The sequence below is a fragment of the Rhincodon typus genome, chromosome 5 (genome assembly GCF_021869965.1).
Source record: "Rhincodon typus isolate 14 chromosome 5, sRhiTyp1.1, whole genome shotgun sequence".
Taxonomy (NCBI): Eukaryota; Metazoa; Chordata; class Chondrichthyes; order Orectolobiformes; family Rhincodontidae; genus Rhincodon; species Rhincodon typus.
Genome location: NC_063336.1, coordinates 110,693,233 through 110,712,546, shown reverse-complemented (window position 1 = coordinate 110,712,546; position 19,314 = coordinate 110,693,233).

Here is a 19,314-nt window from a genome sequence, read left to right as displayed (position 1 = left end):
CAGTCATGACCGTAGCATCACAAGTCACCAGTTTCACTGAACTCAGCTTATCTTTCACCTCTCGTATAACAGTTGGGATACTCGTTGCCTAGTAAGATATCATGGTATAAGGTGAAGTGATAAATTACAATTAAGCACATAATTAACTTTGCTATTGAGTTATGACCTTGTCCTCCTGAATTTATCAAGCTAGTGGCCCAAGTGTAAGAATATAGATCATTGCAAGCTTGGAGAATTTGAACTCACTTAATTCTGGAATTTAAAAAAAAAAAAAAAAAAAATTGTCTTGCTAATTGTGATCATTAGCTAAAGTTTCTGGTTCGGTTACCTCCTATAGGGAGGGGGAAATTGATCCTTGCCCACTGGAGAAAGCAGCACAAGATGGAGTTGTTGGAGCTCTGAACATCAACTGGGAAAGAAAACTTCCTGCTGATTACCACTCATTGCATTCCACCCTATCCCTTGGTTATGAATCAGTGCTACTTCATGTTAAATACCACTTGGAAGAATCACTGATAGACACAAAATTTACTCGAGATTTCAGTGACAGAGAGCATAACTGTTAAACCAGATCTAGGACAGGTGCTGATGGAACCAGCAAGATGGAATAACCTAATTGACCTTGACTTCACAATTTTGTGCATTGTAGTCATTGCTAGATGCATCTAAGTTAGTCGGTGTGACCAATGTGTGGCCCTTGTGGATTGTCTTGACACTGACAATACCTGCCATTGTCAGGCACTACCTCTGCTAGAGGTGATAGATTTCCAACTTGAATCTGGCATCCATGACAGACTCTGTGGCAGTAGCAAAATTGTGTTCAACCACAATTTCTGACCTTTTGTCACCCAGATAGTCATCATTCTGCCCTTGCCGTCAATCTGGGGCATCAATCTTGCTTTGAAGAAAGCAGCTGGCACACCTTTTTTAAAAATACCAAATTTGTGAAGCTGCAACACAACTACATGTTGATTCCATTGTTTGAAATGAATTTGATTAGCTCAATGAACCCAGTATCAAAGGATTAGATCTAAGCTCTAATGGTAGACAATTAAACAACTAACTAACAATTAATAGTGTGCCTTTTAAAACTCAGTAATAAACACAGCGAGACTAGGCTGAAGCATCAAGCTTCTTCAGCCAGATCCAAGCTTGGAGTTTAGTGCTCCTGTAAACTGATCTATTGTAAAATTCTATTCATTCCACAAGTTCAACAACATTTTAAAGTCACTTGCATTTAATTATAAACAATCCAAGGTCAGGGTTTGGTTTTAAAAAAAAAAAAATCCATTTACAGGACCCACTCCGGACTAAGGAAAAGATACTTTAGAGTTAGGATACCTGTTTACTGAGCTATGTTGTCCTGCTGTGTTCTGATGATAGGAACTTAAGTAGGCTGTTGAGCTTGCCTTGCGATTCAATACAATTATAACCAACTAACATTTTAACCCATCTCATAACCCTCTCCAGTCTCAAAGACATCACTTCTGCAGCCTTCTGTGGTAGAGAATGCTAGATATTCACAATGCGCAGCTTAAAAAATTATTTAGAACTAAGCAACATCCCTTGCTTGGGGGAAACATCTTACCTATATGTACGTTGTATGTTCCCTTAGTATTTTGTAGGTTTCAGTAAGACCACTTTTCATTCTTTGGACAAACTGGGCCTGTATTCCCTAGTATTTCAATCTGTCTCTAGAACAGTACTACCATTCCTGGGAACAAGTGTAGGGAACCTTTTTTTGTTTCTGTCCTTCAATGGAATAATATCTTTCCTGAGATAGGCCAAAACATCTCAGTACTTCAAGTGCAGTCTAACCAACTAATTGTGTAGCCCCTACTCGTCTCAGCCTGCCGTCATGGGTGGTTGTTTTTTTCCTACTATCAGTTTTCTGTCTGTTAGCTGATCATTGATACATGCTAGTACACTACCAACTATGCCATGTGCATTAATTCTTCCAATAAGCCTCTGTTGGGGAACGAAAAACATTCTCGAAATCTATGTATATTATGGTCCATTAGTTCTCCTTTTATCAACTGTTGTCAACATCTTCAAAAAAAACTTTATCAAACTCAATTTCTCATTTGCAAATCCATTTTGATTATGCCCATCAGATAATTACCAATCAGGTATTTATTGCATGCTTTATAATAGATTCAGGCTCTTCCCTAAATACTAATGTAAGGCTTAACAGGTCTCTAGGTAAATTGTGCTGGTGTAACCTGATGATGAAATGTATATCTCTGAAACTATTCCAAATTCTTGGTAGTCCATTTACTAGTGTGGATGTAAACTTGCAATGCACTCCCTTGGTGTCATCCTTCACTACAGCACAAGATCTAATTTCTATAGCTCCACTTTAAATCTCTGTTGTGGAACAAGAGGGACTGCAGCTTCAGGAATAAAACTAGTAACAGCAGCCCAAGTGTGTTTTCCTCTCTCATGGTATGCCACAAGACAGTGGTGATCCTGTTGGGAAGAGATGGGACCCCAAAATAAGTCTCCAGGCAGAGTGGACTCTCTATGATTGTGAGAATACCAGATTAAGGTAATCAAGTTTTAATCAGAAGGCTTATGCTTTCTTGGCAGGTCATCGCAGTCGCTTGCAACTGCCTGGATCGAGACCTTTCTGCCAATGGACTCAGTAGAAATATTGCTGATGTTCACTACATGTTTCTTATATGCCAGTTTTGTTATCTCAATGGACCTCCACACTCTTGCTTGACAGCTGGGGAGGAATAAACAATTGAGTGAGAAGCAGCTACTGGGAGAGGAGAATGTTAGTATGTTGGGGGAGGATGGAGGTAGAACGAATATAGGGTTACCTGAATGAGTTTTATGTACGCCTTTCTGATATCTTTGAACTTCTTGGGCCACTAGCTCCAGGGTTGCTGAATACACTGCTACTGCTTGCTTTCTTGGCTATTTTTGTCCACGGTTACTTGTATTGTTAGGCTGGCCTCTTTTGTACATAGCAAATATCAAGCTCAAAGCCAGAATCTTCTAAGTGTCCAAGACCCAGGGAATAGTCTTTGCAGTCCTTGCCTCTGATTGCGCAGACTTGAGAAACTATACAAATAGTGTACAACTTAGCCTTTCTAACAGATGGCTTGGTCAGATGTCTTAGAGCTGCAGATATCAGCAATAACCTGCTCTAAAAGCTTGAGTCTCCAGAGAACTCCTTCATTTGTCAAAATTAATACATCATTCTACACCCTGTCTGTATAGCATCCAAGTGCAGCTGTAGGATTCTAATACCGTGGCTGTGTTTAGTGGTGATGCCAAAGTGTGCTCCTGTATCAACTGTGTTCCCAGAAATGCTACTACCTACCTTGTTTTTTTGTAGGTCCTTTTTAAGATGTTTCCACCCATTGCTTCCAAATTGATTCTTAAACTGTGCGTTATGATCCCATTTAATGTTCTTATTGGACAAGTCAGACTGTAGACTCCAGATATCTGGCTTGATAGATTTTTTCGGTTATAATGAGCTGCTCTTCCACTGAAACACAAAGGCAATATTGCAAATTTGGTTTTTTTCAGGTCTTGAGAATCTGATAGCCCCTTTCTTAATTTATCATGTAGCTGAGCATAAACTCTCTCAGATTCGAATAACCCCTTAAGAGTTTTAACCTAACACTGCAGGTCTAGAACTTTTTGTAAACACGTTCCACACCAAGGCCATCCTTTGTTTTCAACAATTGTAAATGATCTCCCTTTCTCAGGAGAGCTGCTACACATATCCAGCTTCACTAAGCATACTAGCAATGTGTTCAAACTGAAACTAAAAATAACATTTTTCTGTGTTATGGGTGCTTCCCACAATCAAAAGAAATCAATCCTGATCTTCTAAACTGAAGCCTAATGCACAATTGTTTACCTGGTTTGTTCGTAAAATTCTACCAATGTAAAAGTAAACCCGTAACTCTGCAGGAAGTCTTTTGCACCGTTTTAAAAGGATTCTGGGTAATCCAAGATGGAGGATAGGAAAAATTGTTGCTGTTAGAGCTGCTCCTTTTTTTGAGCTATTTTCAGTGTTGGAGCTCATTTCCTTGAATCCTGGGAACAGGAATTACTTTTTATGAGCTGTTGCATTGTTTTGGAACTTTGGGCGAAAGAAGATCAAAACAACGGCACTGTAAAAAAGGACAGAGACAGACAAAAGCAGAGACCACATGGGAAGTGATTCAGATGGAGAAAGAAATCTGCACTGCTGTCTCACCCAGCAGTGAATCTGCACAGCTGCTGCCTTTGTTGTTTAGTTTTAAGTATATCTGGACTAATGTTCATTCTAAGAAAAATTAACAAACAGTGAAATTCACAGCTGATCTTGCAGAAAGTTGTGTGGGAGAGCTCACAGCAGGGGAGCAGCTAAGTGACTAGTTTTAAAGTGTAAACTTAGTTTTTTTTTGTAAATCTACAATAGTGGATTGTTTTTTGATTTTTTAAAATTGAGATCTATCTGTTGATTAAACTTTAAAATGTAAAAATATAGGTACTAAGCTAGCTTAGAGCAGTAGGACTGCTACTTTCTGGGTCTGTAGATTAAGGTGCAAAGATGGCCTTTAGTAGAGTGACGTGCTCTTTTTTCGGATGTGGGAGATTAGAGAGTTTCCATGTTACTGATGATTATGTCTTCAGGAAGTGTGTTTGGTTGTGAGTCCTATCAGATTGCATGGATCAGTTGGATTGGTAGTTAAAGGCAATGAGAAATTTACAGAAGCTAGAGGGTGTGATGGATGGCAGTTGCAGAGAGGGAGATAAACTGAAGATACAGTCAGGTGGATGGGTGACCTGAAGGAGAGAGTGCAGGAGTCTCCTGTGGCTATCCCTATCTCAAACATATATGCTATCTTGGAAAAGGTAGGGGGTGATGAACTCTCAGCGGAATGTAGCGCTGACAGCCAGGTTTCTGGTACTGAGACTGGCTATGATGCAATGAGGGGTATGTTAGGTTCCAAACAATTGATTGCAACTGGGGACTGTCTAAGTCAGAGACATTTCTGTGGCCGACAATGAAACATCAGAATGGTGTGTTTCCTCCCTGGAGCAAGGATCAAGGATATCTCGGAGAGGGTGCAGAATATTCCCAATGGGGAGAGGGACCAGCAGGAGGTCATTGTACATATTGGAACTAACGACATAGGAAGAGAAAAGGATGAGATTCTGAGGAGAGAATATAAGAAGTTAGGCAGGAATTTAAAAAGTAGGTCCTCGAGGGTAGTAATATTTGGATTACTCCCAGTGCCATGACCTAGTGAGGGTAGGAATAGGAGGGTAGAACAGATGAATGTGTGGCTTAGGAGCTGGTGCAGGGGAGAAGGATTCACATTTTTGGATCTTTGGAATCTCTTCTGGGGTAGAAGTGACCTGTATAAGAAGGACAGATTGCACCTCAATTGGAAGGGGACTAATATACTGGCGGGGAGATTTTATAGAGCTGCTCAGGTGGATTTAAACCAGTTTGGGGTGGGATGATGAGGGGGTGGTGTTGGTACCGGGGACCCAGTGAAAAAAAGACCAGTTTGAGACTGATACAGTTGAGAAAAGGAGTAAGTCAAACAATCAGGCCAGGAAGGAACAAAGCAGAGAACAAGGTAGGACTGATTAATTAAACTGAATTTGTTTCAATGCAAGAGACCTAACAGGTAAACAGATGAACTCAGGGCATGGTTGGTAACATGGGACTGGGATATCATAGCAATTACAGAGACGTGGTAGCTTAATGTTCCAGGGTATTGTTGCTACAACAAAGATAGAAAGGGGGGCAAGAGAAGAGGGGTTGTGTTTTTTTTATTGGAGATAACAATACAGCTATACTTACGGAGGATATTCCTGAGAATACATCCAGGGAAGTTATTTGGGTGGAACTGAGAAATAAGAAAGGGATGATCACCTTATTGGGACTATAATATGGATCTCCCAACAGTCAGCAGGAAATTGAGAAACAAATTTGTAAGGAAATCTGTTATCTGTAAGAGTAATAGGGTGGTTATGGTAGGGGATTTTAAATTTCCATACATAGGATGAGACTGCCATAGTGTTAAGGATTTGGATGGAGAGGAATTTAAGTGTGTATAAGAAAATTTTCTGATTCAGTATGTGGATGTACCAACTAGAGAAGACTTAGTTTTGTACCAAGACTTAGTCTTGGGAAATAAGGCAGGACAGGTGACTGAGATGTCAGTGGGGCAGCACTTTGGTGCCAGGGACCATAATTCTATTAGTTTTAAAATAATGATGGAAAAGGATAAACTGGATCTAAAAGTTAAAGACCTAAATTGGAGGAAGGCTGATTTTGATGTTATTAGGCAAGAACTTTCAAAAGTTGATTGCGGGTGGATATTCGCAGGTAAAGGGATGGCTGGAAAATGGGAATCATTCAAAAATGAGATAACGAGTGTCTAGAGACAGTATGTTTTAGTTAGGGTGAAGGGCAAGACTGGTAGGTGTAGGGAATGCTGGATACCTAGAGAAATTAAGGTTTTCGTTAAGAATGAGAAGGAAGCATATGTTAGGTATAGACAGCAGAGATCGAGTGAATCCCTGGAAGAGTATAAAGTCAGTAGGAGTATACTTTAAGAGGAAAATCAGGAGGGCAAAAAGGAGACATGAGATAGCTTTGGCAAATAGGGTTAAGGAGAATCTGAAGGGATTCAACAAATACATTCAGGACAAAAGGGTAACTAGGGAGAGAATAGGGCCCCCTTAAAATCAGCAAGGCTGCCTATGTGTGGAACCACAGGACATAGGGGATGTACTAAACGAGTGTTTAGTATCAGTGTTTACTGTGGAGAAGCAATATGGAAGATAGAGAACATAGGGAAATAAATAGTGACATCTTGAAAAATATCCATATTACAGAGGAGGAGGTGTGGACATCTTAAAAAACATGAAGGTGGATGAATCCCTGGGATCTGAGGTGTCAGTGGGGATAAATCCCTAGAACTCTGTGGTAAACTGGGAAAGTGATTGCTGGGTCCCTTGCTGAGATATTTGTATCATCGATAGGCACAGGTGAGGTGCCGGAAGACTGGAGGTTGGCTAACATGGTGCCTCTATTTAAGAAAGGTGGTAAGGAAAAGCCAGGGGAGTATAGACTGGTGAGCTGACATTGGTGGTGGGCAAGTTGTTGGAGGGAATCCTGAGGGACAGGATTTGGAAGGTAAGAACTGATTAGGGATAGTCAGCATAGGTTTGTCTGTGGGAAATTGTGTTTCACTAACTTGATTGAATTTTTTTTTTTTTTTTTTTTTTTTTTTTTTTTGGAAGAAGTAATGAAGAGGATTGATGAGGGCAGAGCGGTGGACATGATCTATATGAACTTCACTATGGTGTTTGACCAGGTTCTTCATGGTAGACTGGTTAGCAAGATTAGATCACCGGGAATAGAGGAAGAACTAGCTATTTGGATACAGAACTGGCTCGAAGGTAGAAGACCATGGTAGTGGAAGGTATGCTTTTCAGACTGGAGGCCCGTGACCAGTAGTGTGCCACAAGGACCGCTGTTGGGTCCACTTCTTTTTGTCATTTATATAAATGATTTGGATGTGAACATAGGAGGTATGGTTAGTAAGTTTGCAGGTGACACCAAAATTGGAGGTGTGCAGGATAGCGAATGTTACCTCACAGTACAAAGGGATCTTGATCAGATGGGCCAATGGGCTGAGGGGTGGCAGATAGAGTTTAATTTAGATAAATGTGAGATGCTGCATTTTGGAAAGGCAAAGCAGGGCAGGAATTATACAGTTAATGGTAAAGTCCTGGGGAGTGTTGCTGAACAAAGAGACTTTGGAATGCAGGTTCTTAGTTCCTTGAAAGTAGTCACAGATAGGTAGGATAGTGAAGATGGTGTTTGGTATGCTTGTCTTTATTGTTCAATGCATTGAGTATAAGAGTTGGGAGGTTATATTGCAGTTGTACAGGACATTGGTTAGGCTGCTACTAGAACACTGCGTGCAATTCTGGTCACCCTGCTGTAGGCAGGATGTTGTGAAACTTGAATGGATTCAGAAAAGATTTACAAGAATGTTGCCAGGGTTTGAGCTGAAGGGAGAGGCTGAATAGACAGGGGTTGAGGGGTGACCTTAGAAGTTTAACCTTAGAGGTTTATAAAATCATGAGGGGCAATGTATAGGGTAAATAGACAAAGTCTTTTCCTCAGGTGGGGGAGTCCAAAACTTGAGGACATAGGTTTTAAGGTGAGAGGGGAAAGATTTAAAAGGGACCCAAGGGGCAACTTTTTCATGCAGAGGGTGGTGCATGTATGGCACGAGCTGCCAGAGGATGTGGTGGAGGCTGGTACAATTACAACATTAAAAAGGCATCTAGTGGGTATCTGAATAGGAAGGATTTAGAGGGATATGGGCCAAATGCTGGCAAATGGCATTAGATTTATTCAGGATATCTGGTTGGCATAGACAAAGTTGGACCAAAGGGTCTGTTTCCATCCTGTATATCTCTATGACTCTAAAAGAAATCTGCACAGCAATAAAAATACTTTGAAAGTAAACAAATTCCTTCAGATATACAGAAAATTTACAAGTATGCCACTTGTTCAAATTCAAAAACTCAGACAGAATACTTGATATTCTAGTATACACATCAAACTTACACCACACTTGCCACAAACAAGAAATGGACCTCAGAAGAAGGTGTTAAATTAGGGGAAGGCCAACTATAACCGAATTAGGCAAGAATTGTAGAGTGTGGATTTGGAGTGGCTGTTCGAGGGTAAATCTTGTGGGTGTCTTTTAAAGATCAGTTGATTAGAGTGCAGGACAGGCATCTTCCTGTGAAAATGAAGGACAGGAATGGCAGGATTTGGCAACCTTGGATGAGAGGGGAAATTAACAGTTTAGTCAAAAAACAAGTGGAAGCATACTTAAGGCCTAGGCAACTAAAAACAAAGTCGTCAATGAATATAGAAAAAGTAGGAAGGAGATCAAATGGAGTGAGGAGGTCTAAAAGGGGTTCTGAAATGTCCTTGGCTGGCAGGGTTAAGGAGACTCCCAAGGCATCTTTATATGTATATTAGGAGCAGGAGAGTACCTAGGGAAAGGATAGGCCCACTCTGAGATAATGGAGAGAGGCTACATGTGGAGTCAGAGGAAATGGGTGAGATCCTTAGTGATTACTTTACATCACTATTTACCAAAGAGAGGGATGTGAGAGATGTTCAGATTAGGGAAAGGTGTGTGAATACTCTCCGGCAGGTCAGCACAATGAAGGACGAAGTTTTGGGTGTCTTTAAAGTTATTAAGGTAGACGCGCCCCCAGGGCCAGATGGGATCCATCCCAGGATACTGTGGGATGCAAGGGAGGAAATAGCTCAGGCCTTAACAAATATCTTTGCATCCTATTTGGCTTCAGTCAAGGTTCCAGAGGACTGAAAAATGGCCAATATTGTTCCTTTGTTTAAGAAGGGAAACAGAGACAATCCAGGTAATTACAGGCCGGTGAGCCTGAAATCAGTAGTGGGGAATCTGTTGGAGAAGATACTAAGAGACAGGATTCATTCACATTTGGAAGCAATTGGATTTGTTAGTGATGGGCAGCATGGGTTTGTGCGGGGAAGATCATATCTCACCAACTTGATTGAGTTTTTCGAGAAGTTGACAAAAATGATTCATGAGGGAAGGGCAATGAATGTTGTATACTTGGACTTTAGTAAGGCATTTGAAAAGGTACCTCATGGCAGGTTGGTACAAATGGTCGAGTTTCATGGGATCTGGAGTGAGCTCGCTGGATAGATATGAAACTGGCTTGGTCAAAAACGACAGAGAGTAGCAGGGAAAGGGTGCTTTTCAGAATGGAATTCAACAACTAGTGCTGTTCTTCACGGATCAATGCTGGGAACTTCGTTGTTTGTAGTAAATATAAATGATCTAGAGGAAAATGTAGGTGGTCTGCTTAGTAAGTTTGTGTATGATGCCAAAATTGGCGGAGTTACAGATAGTGGGTGGGGAATTGTCAAAGGATACAATGGGATATTGATAGATTGCAAATTTGGGCAGAGAAACGGCAGATGGAGTTGTAGCAGCCTCCTGGCTGCTAAAACACTTGCCAACTTGGCTAAACAGCAAGGGATGCTGGGTACATTGGCCAAATGAAACTCTGAAATCACAAAACCCACCCACCAAATAGATTGCAAACACATCAACCAGGTACTAATGACATTAGCATAATGCAAAAGGCAACAGTTAATTTGCACAGACACCCCCAACAACTTATCCACTAAATAAAGGGCAGCCCAGACAGAAAGGCACCAGGTCCTGCTACACAAAGAAACTAACAGTAGCATGCCATCTAAATGATTGACTCTTGTTTCAAACTTTTAAGGGTATCTCCCTGATTGGTCAGAACTATAGAAAGTTCCAGAAGACCATCTAAAAGGTATAAAAACAAGACTGCTCTCTTGGAGCCACTCTTGGAATCGTCTGAGGCCTTTTGGAGGAGAGCAACTGACCATCCAGAGAGAGAGATAAAGTAGCTTCGGAGAGTCAGAGCCACAGAGAGAGTGACTGTGTAAATTTACAAGAGATTCAGGAAGTATTGTAACCATAAGAGGCCAAATAGGATTAGGGATAATATGTTTAGTATTAAAAATTGTTGTAATTTTGTTCCCAATAAAGTGGGAATGTTCTGCTTTGGTACTGGCTTGTATTTATATTGATTTTGACCGCTTTGGTATTGTGGGACACTTGAGCAAATTCATTTATAACATTCTGGTCAGAGTTGTCTGCAACTTGTTTAAAGAGGAACCAGACAACAGAGTTTAATCCGGCCAATGCGAGGTGATGCATTTTGGAAGATCAAATTCAGGTGCAAATTATACAATAAATGGCAGAACCCTTAGGAGCATTGACATACAGAAGGATCTGGGCATACAAGTCTACAGATCCCTGAAGGTTGATAAGGTGGTTAAGAAAGCATATAGCACGCTTGCCTTCATCGGATGGGGCATTGAGTATAAAAGTAGGTAAGTTATGTTACAGCTGTATAAGACTTTAGTTAGGCCACAGTTGGAATATTATATGAAGTTCTGGTTGCCACATTACCAGAAGGACATAGATGTTTTGGAGAGGATGCAGAGTAGATTTACCAGGATGTTGCTTGGTCTGGAGGGTTTTAGTTATGAGGAGAGATTGGATAAACTCAAATTATTTTCGTTGGAAAGACAGTGGCTGAGGGCCAACCTGATAGACGTCTACAAAATTAGGAGAGGCATAGATTGGGTGGCTAGTCAGAGGCCTTGTCCAAGGCTGGAAAGTTCAACTACAAGAGGGCACAGCTTCAAGATGAGAGAGGAAAGTTTATGGGAGAAGTGGGTAAAAGTTTTTCACACAGAGGGTTGTGGATGCTTGCAACGCATTGCCAGTGGAGGTGGTGGAAACAGGCATGTTAGCAACATTTAAGGCTTATCTTAATAGACACATGAACAGGAAGCAAACAGAAGGATTGAAACTGCGTATGGACAATAAGTAGCGGGTCTAAATAAGGATTGGAATCAGCACAGGTTTGGTGGGCTGAAGGGCCTGTTCCTATGCTGTATTGGAATTTATTTGTATTATATAAGAAATAAAATTTAAGTGGCATAATCATTATTCAATGAAAACAATACTACGTCTACACTAAAAGTAGTCATATGTTGATAGTAAACATACAATGAGTCATATAGCAATCTTACTTTACATTAAGTCCACAAGCGCCATATCACTCAGTGTCCTTCACTGTGCTTTTGATAAAGCATCCACCATAAAATTTTCTTTTCCAGACATGTAAACAATACATTGTTGGAGAACTAAGCTCCATGCTGCTTGGCCTGCTGTGTTCATCCAGCCCTGCACCTTGTTGTCTCGGATTCTCCAGCATCTGCAGTTCCTACTATCTCCATCAAAAGAATCTTGGGTTCTAATCCCAAACTTTTCTGAGAAAATCAAAGCATTCTGGCCCTTCTTGTTTCTTTCATGTTGTTGCTAATGTATATTTAAAAATGATATGGAGCCAGCACAAGTTTCCTTCTTCATTGTAAAATGATTTTGCTGACACGCAGTTGGTTTCTTTGAAAATACCTGAAAGGCTATTCGATCCCCATGCTATCATTTTACAGTAAAACAGCTCCCATACCAATGTTGCTGGCATGAACAACCAGCTTGAATGGCCTCATAATTAGGTCTGGCTAACCACTGTTGCAATTGTCAACACAGCTTTCAAGCTTTCAAAGGGACTTTGGCAGTCTGTAATTCATTTAGATTTTCTGCTTTGTTAATGGTACAACAACAGTGCTTAAGTTCAGAACAAACTTGCATGAGAATCTCCTTATGCCAACATGATGCAAAATTTCACATTTTGACTTGGCATATGAAAATACAAAATAGCCTGTACTTTCACTTCTCTAGGTGTTACTTGGTCTTGGCCCACAGTGTGGCCCAAATAAATCACCTTGGCCTTGGCAAATTCACTGTTAGCCAACTGGAGACAATAAGGACTGCAGATGCTGGAAGCCAGAATCTATAGGTGTGAAGCTGGAAAAGCACAGCAGGTCAGGCAGCATCTGAGGAGCAGGTAAGCTAATGTTTCAGCCCAAAACTTTAACTTACCTGCTCCTTGGATACTGTCTGACCTGCCGTGCTTTTCCAGCCTTGCACCTATAGACTCACTGTTAGCCAAGTTTATTGCCACTTTGGCATTTGGTACCTGGTCAAATAGTTCAGTCAAGTGATGTAAATGTTCTTCCCAGCTTTGGCTCGAAACAACTAAATCGTTGATGTAAACACACAGGTATAGAGTTCTGCAATGACTGCGTTGTTTAATAGTTTCAATGTTGGTGTATTTTCGTTTCAAATGGTATGACTTTGCATTGATAAAGTCCATTCAGTGTTACAAATACCAATATTTCTTTAACTCCATCAATCAATGGCACTTGCCAATATCCTTTTAACAAGTCAATTTTGTGACAACTCAAGTAACGAATTCATTCAATATAGTCCTCTAGTCTTGGTGAAGGGTATGAGTCCACTTTCATTACCACATTGACTTTGCAATAATACAGAATCCTTGAAACCCATTCAATTTCAGTACCATCACAATAGGTGAACTCCAGCTACTATAATTTGGTTCAATAATGTCATTGTCACAAACTTCTATCTCTTCCCTCACTTCAGCTAAGGTTTCTGGATTGATTCTGTACTGTTGTTTTTGAGTTAATGCACTCCCGCATTAACATTGTGGAAAAGCAGAACTGTATTTCCCACAAATTGATTCATAGTTCTGTATAATTGTTATAAGTCACAACAGTCGTTTCATGGAAGATAAAACATGATGCCAGCTAATCTTTTAAGCACCTCTGTGTTTTCTAATCTGATTGTTGGAGGGTCAACTTTTGAATTTTCAATTTTTGATTTATTCTCAAATTGTTCTCATATTTCTCTTTCATGCCATATATTTTCCACTACCATAAGTGCACTTTTCTCATAAAATGTCATAATATCTTTAAAACACGTTAGCTTATATACTACTGATTCATTCTGACTGGAGCTACATACTTCACATTATTGAGTTTCTTTGATTTGATAAGGTCCCAGTGAACCTTGCTTTCAATGCCACCGCAGAGACAAGTAACAACACTAGCATCTTGTCCCATGTAACAAAATGTCAAAACTTTACCTTTTATCTGCTCTTGTTTTCACTGTTTATTGAACACTCTAACTGCTTTTTTAGCCAACTCTCATGTTTTGGTCAGTTTTTCTCTGAAAGCAGAGTATCATCTCTCAGCTTTGCATTATCAATTTTTCTTTCATTTATGTAGTCTACTCAACTCATATCCATATATTAGTTCATCAAGATCAAATCCTTCATTAAAATCATCCCGAATGGCAAATAGTAGCAAAAAAAATTTCTTTCTCCTTATCATTGGTACATTCTTGGCAAGTAGCTCTAATCATAGTCTTCAATGTTTGATGCCATCTTTCCAATGCACCTTGAAATTGTGAATGACAAACCGAAGATGTAAATTATTTTATTATGAAACTATTTATAATTTATTTGAATATTACAACATAAAATGAAAACCTTGATCTGGTTGTACTTCATTGGATAATCCATATTTTGTAAAAAATGGACTAAAGACAATGCTTCAGGAAATCTGGTGGAAACATTCATAATCTAAAAGACATTGGTTTCCATTCCTGGTTTCAGGTAAAGATCCTACAGAACCTATTAAGACCTTTTTAAATGGTTCTTGAAAAGCTGATATTGTAATTAGAGGTTAATTGGGGATTGGGATTTCCCCACTACCTGACATGTTTGGCATAATTTGATTGCATCTTTATATAATCCTGGCCAATATCAATATTTAAACTCTTTAGCTTGTGTTTTCCTAATATACAAGTGATCTGCCTTTGGAATTTCATGGCTAGTCATAAAATTTGAAAATTACTCATAAAAACGATGGATCACTTAGTTGGTACTTGAGGTGGTCTGCATTTCCTCACTAAGACCTCGTCTTTCAAATAACATTCTAATTCATTGTCTGAGCGTACTGTTCGGTATAACTCTTTCTAATACAACAAAATCCATTTGTTGCATTTCTATTAAAGATGGTGGGTTAGATGTATAAGCCTCCTTTACTTTACCGACATCCTTTTAAGTTACGTTCTCAAATATTGTATTCAGTAACTGAATATCCACATCATGTCTTTGTTTCATAGACTCACTTTTGTTCTGTCTAATTCTATGGGTTAAGATCTAGTTATAACAAAGCCAGGGGTATTCGAGGAATTTCAGTTTAGTCTACCAGCACAGTTGTTCCACTACCTTGATGAAGTCAATATTCTTGAACTTGCCAGTGATTTCCCAAATAAACTCAATTTCTTCTAATAGGAATATGCTTTATTTCTCCCATTCCAACTTCTCCATTTACTAAGTCACTCTTTAATCTATTTCTGTATTACAGGTTTGTAACTTCCATGTATACCCCCAATTCAACCCCCTGGAAGACAGATAGTCACCGTATGCTGATGATTATACTAACTCGTTCCAGTATCTCTCAATATATTTATCAGTTTATCTCCTTGATTCTAAAAATAAGGAAGTGAGAACATACAGAGCAGCTTTTGCAGTCCCTATCTCTATTCTATTGCTGGCAGCAGACAATGTACAGTTCAGTTGTTCCAACAACTGCTCAGATGGCATATTGTTCCAATGCTGTAGATGTCAGTAATGATCTGTTATGAAACCTACAGCCTCATGGGAATCCTTCGTTTGAGAAATTAATGCATCATCCCGCCCACCATTTCTGACTGGCAGCCAAGTGTAGATACAGGATGCAAATACCGTGGCTGCATTTGACAGCAACAACCAAATCTGTTCCTGACTCAAATGGGTTACCAACCCTCTATAGGTGACCCTGATAATTGCAAGTCTGTTAGGACATACCTCCACCTATTGCTTCTGGTTGATTCTTGAGCCATGAAGTGAGATTCCTAGTGCCACATTTAGTTGATGTGAATCACACCATCTGGATAATCAGCTTCATTGTAATTCACCCCGAGCAGTGATCCACATTGGGGTTGTTCAGATGTTGCAGGGTATTGGTTTACTGGCCTCACAATGGGCACTATTCAGACAACAATGTTGCTGACTGCTCTGATCTGAGGTGTCTGAATATACCAAGTTGGAAGAGCAAACAGGACCACCCTTTTATTTTCAGAGTAGGTAATTGTTTTCAGAACGGTGCACCTGTTACTCAGGTGTTAAGGTTACACTGTTAAATTGGTTAGATTAATTGTTTCATGGATGATCTAAACAGTTAATCTGGATTACTGCAACCAGTTTACTAATTCCTGATTGACAGCTAGTTGTTTAGGCAGAATGCACATCAGATTATTGTATAACAACATTATGATAATCGTCATAATGAACACTCATGTCCTAAGTACGCCAGCAGCATGACTCCATGTTGTAATCTCTAGGGATTTGCTCTAGTTAGACTGCTATTCTTTGGTAATACTGTATCAATTGACCGGAGTCTTCATTCCCACACAAATGCCTCCACCATCCTTCAGCATTCAGTCATCTGGATTATATGTCCAGTAATATAACACTACACCACCATAAACAGATCATTAAAATATGTTATAACCAGCCTTGAAAATAAATTGAAAGAGTTTGCATTCAAACTAATAATAGAAATGGGAAATCTGGACAACCCTTCAACAGTTTCAAGTTATCAACTAATGTTCACAAAGTGGCTGTTGGTCCTGAGCTGGACTGGAGGTTAATGCAAGCCAAGATCCAAGGTCCTGTGTTCAGGCAGTGGATGTAAAGTAGGGATGGGATATTTATGGTCTTATTAGAATAAGAAATGATATGCTGAACTAGATTTAAATCACCTAAAGAAAGGGAGGAAATGGAGAAACATTTTCTCCCAAATTGACCTAGGCCTTTTTCACCTGTTTTCTATATATTTGACAGAAAATAATATAATCTGTATGCCACCACACTGGATGTTGACTGGCATTTTTTTTGTATATACTTTTGATCGATGTCAGTGAATTAAATAGTAAGTTTAGCATCTGAAAATAAAACTGTAAGGAAAATTAACTCTGCTGTCTGCTTTAATCCTTAGAAGGAACAAGAGGAGGTAGAGGAAGAGATGAGTTCACCAATGGGTGAGTAAACTGGAGATTGTTCACTAGAATCCGCTACACACTGGATAAAGTCTTAACAGCCACAGACCAGGCAGGATCCAATTTGCTCATTATAAATGTATGAGAACATGGGCAAATATCATCTTACCCATCAAACTTGACCCAGCCTGTTAAACAAAGTCAACTTATATACTCCTCTCTCACCACATAGGAATAATGTCAAGTGGAATGGACATAGAAATATGGTCACTTCACGAAAACGCTCAGCAATTCCTCCCTTTTCAGATTCAATGTGTGTGAATGGCCTCCTGTTGCTGTACTGGTCTGTTGTCTCTCACCACGAATGTGACATGTGGAAAGTGTGGTGTATGTGCCAGCTCCATGGGTTGAGGCCACAAATGAGTTATTCTAAAAAGAGTACTCTCCTGGGTATAGGACAGTGTGATAGGGATGAAAATTGAGATGCTTGTTGCATTGAACCTTCCCACAGAACCTGTTATGGTCAAGGAGCATGGGAGGTGTCCCGCTCCCACGTGGCACAGAATTCCGTGATGAGCTTGCAATCATGTATTTACAGTGTGAAAATGGTGGACAACTTCATAAAGTACTTGTGAATGCAGCTTGGAAGTAGCATCTAGTGACCAATGCCTCAGCATCTATTTCAGGCCAGACAGAAGCCACTCAATGGCGGAGCACTGTTGTAGGTTTGAATCTAGATCATGCGATCAATGCTCATTTCCATGCTTGCATATCTTGTTGCTGTGCAGATCAAACAGCTGCAAGTACCAGTGCTGAAAAAGACATGCAGGTTCTTCTAAGATCGATCTGCCCACCAACAGGTTGCAGAAGTAACACCCTGTGAGAGCATCTCCACGGTACAAGAACCTTCTATGTTGTGTCAGGGGAACACCATTCATGCCCCTGCCCTTCAGCCAACCAGTCCACTCTTCATCCATGCTGAATTGGCAGTCTGAACTCTGAACTTCAAGGTTCAGAGCTTTGCTTGTGCGTTTATTTCAATCTTCATCCAGTTATTTGGGTCATTTGAGGATTGTCATATCTTTTGTAGATCACAGAGTACATTTCCAGGTAAATTATGACATGCAAGATCATTGCATGAAAATGCTTTATGTTGTGGTGCCAATTTTAAATGTGGTGCCATCATTCAGTGAGGCAAACAATCAGGCAGGTTTCTCTACTGTTTTGAGCCAGACACTGGATACCCATGTGCTGTCTTTGTGTTTCTTCTCCATAGCACATCCTTCACTCTCGCAAAAAATGTAAACAAAGGGAAAACTGATGTTTCTATCTATTTGAAGTGGCCTACAAGCATTTGCAATTCACTACAGATCAATAAAAAGTGCTATTCCTTTTCAGTTCCTCACACTATGATGGCTCTGCCACTTTTCACTGTCCTTGTCACACAATTTTCAGACCTTTTTGTTTTTGGTCACACTCATCCTTGTTAACTGTACTTAGTCTTGCATTGCAAGTTTAAATTAAATTACCAAGAAAGCACTGCTTCTTGAAATGACATAAGTTTAATTGAACATGAGGGGAAAATGGGTACATTTTAAAATCTTAAGAGTGAATACATAGGAGAGAAGTACATTTTAAATAGCATTTTGTACTTGGGATATCCTGAGGCCACATTTCAGTGACAAAATCTTAAGATTTAAATATGTCATAATTTTGTCAAGATAACAATAATGAAACACTAATTGAAGAACCTAGGATAGTACATTGAAACTCAAATTAGTGTCAAAACAATAAATTTTTCAACTAATACAAAATTAATATTCTTGGCCTAAAGGTATTTACAGCTTGCACAACATCTTTCAGATAGTCAAAAATTCCAAGGTAATTCACTGTCATCTTTTTTTAAGAACTCTAACTGTCATAAGGGGATACTAGGACAGATAAACAAAAGAAGGGAGGAGAAGTGGAGAGGTTTGGGAGAGGGAATTCCAGGCTGAAGCACAGCCGTTAATAGTGGAGCAATTAAAATTGGGTGCTTAGGAGATCAGGAATATTGGAGCACAGGTATGTGACGTGAGGCTGTAGATTAGAAATAGGGGTAAGGCCATGAAGACACCAAACAAGGTCAAGTATTTTAAAATCAATGCTGCTCAACTATAAGCCAGTGTAGAGTAACAAGCATAATGTGATGGAATAAAGAGACTGGATACAAAAGTTAGTGCAGAGCTTTGGATAATAACTTTCCACAGGGTAGAATGTGAAAGGCTGGTCAACAATGTGACAGAATATCTGGAGGTGACAAAAGCACTAATTAGGGTTTCAGCAGATGATGTGCCAAGGTTGGGATAGAGGGAGAAAAGGTACGATTGGAGGGATTTGAACATGCAGGTCCACAAACGATAGGACAGATTGAGGACGTGACAACACACTCGAGGACTGAAGAGGAAATGAGGGGTTGGAAATGGGGTGGTAAGTTTGAATTCAAAGGGAAAAAGGTTAATGGCAGTTATGAAAGAGAGGGGGACAGTACTTGAGAGACAATATCAGGTAACCTGAGAGCTAAAAAATGAAGAGACAACAAGGTGCAGGGCTGGATGAACACAGCAGGCCAAGCAGCATCGTAGGAGCAGAGTTGGGTGGTCAGCGGTTTCATGGGAATAGAGAGGAAGATACAGGTAGGTTTTAT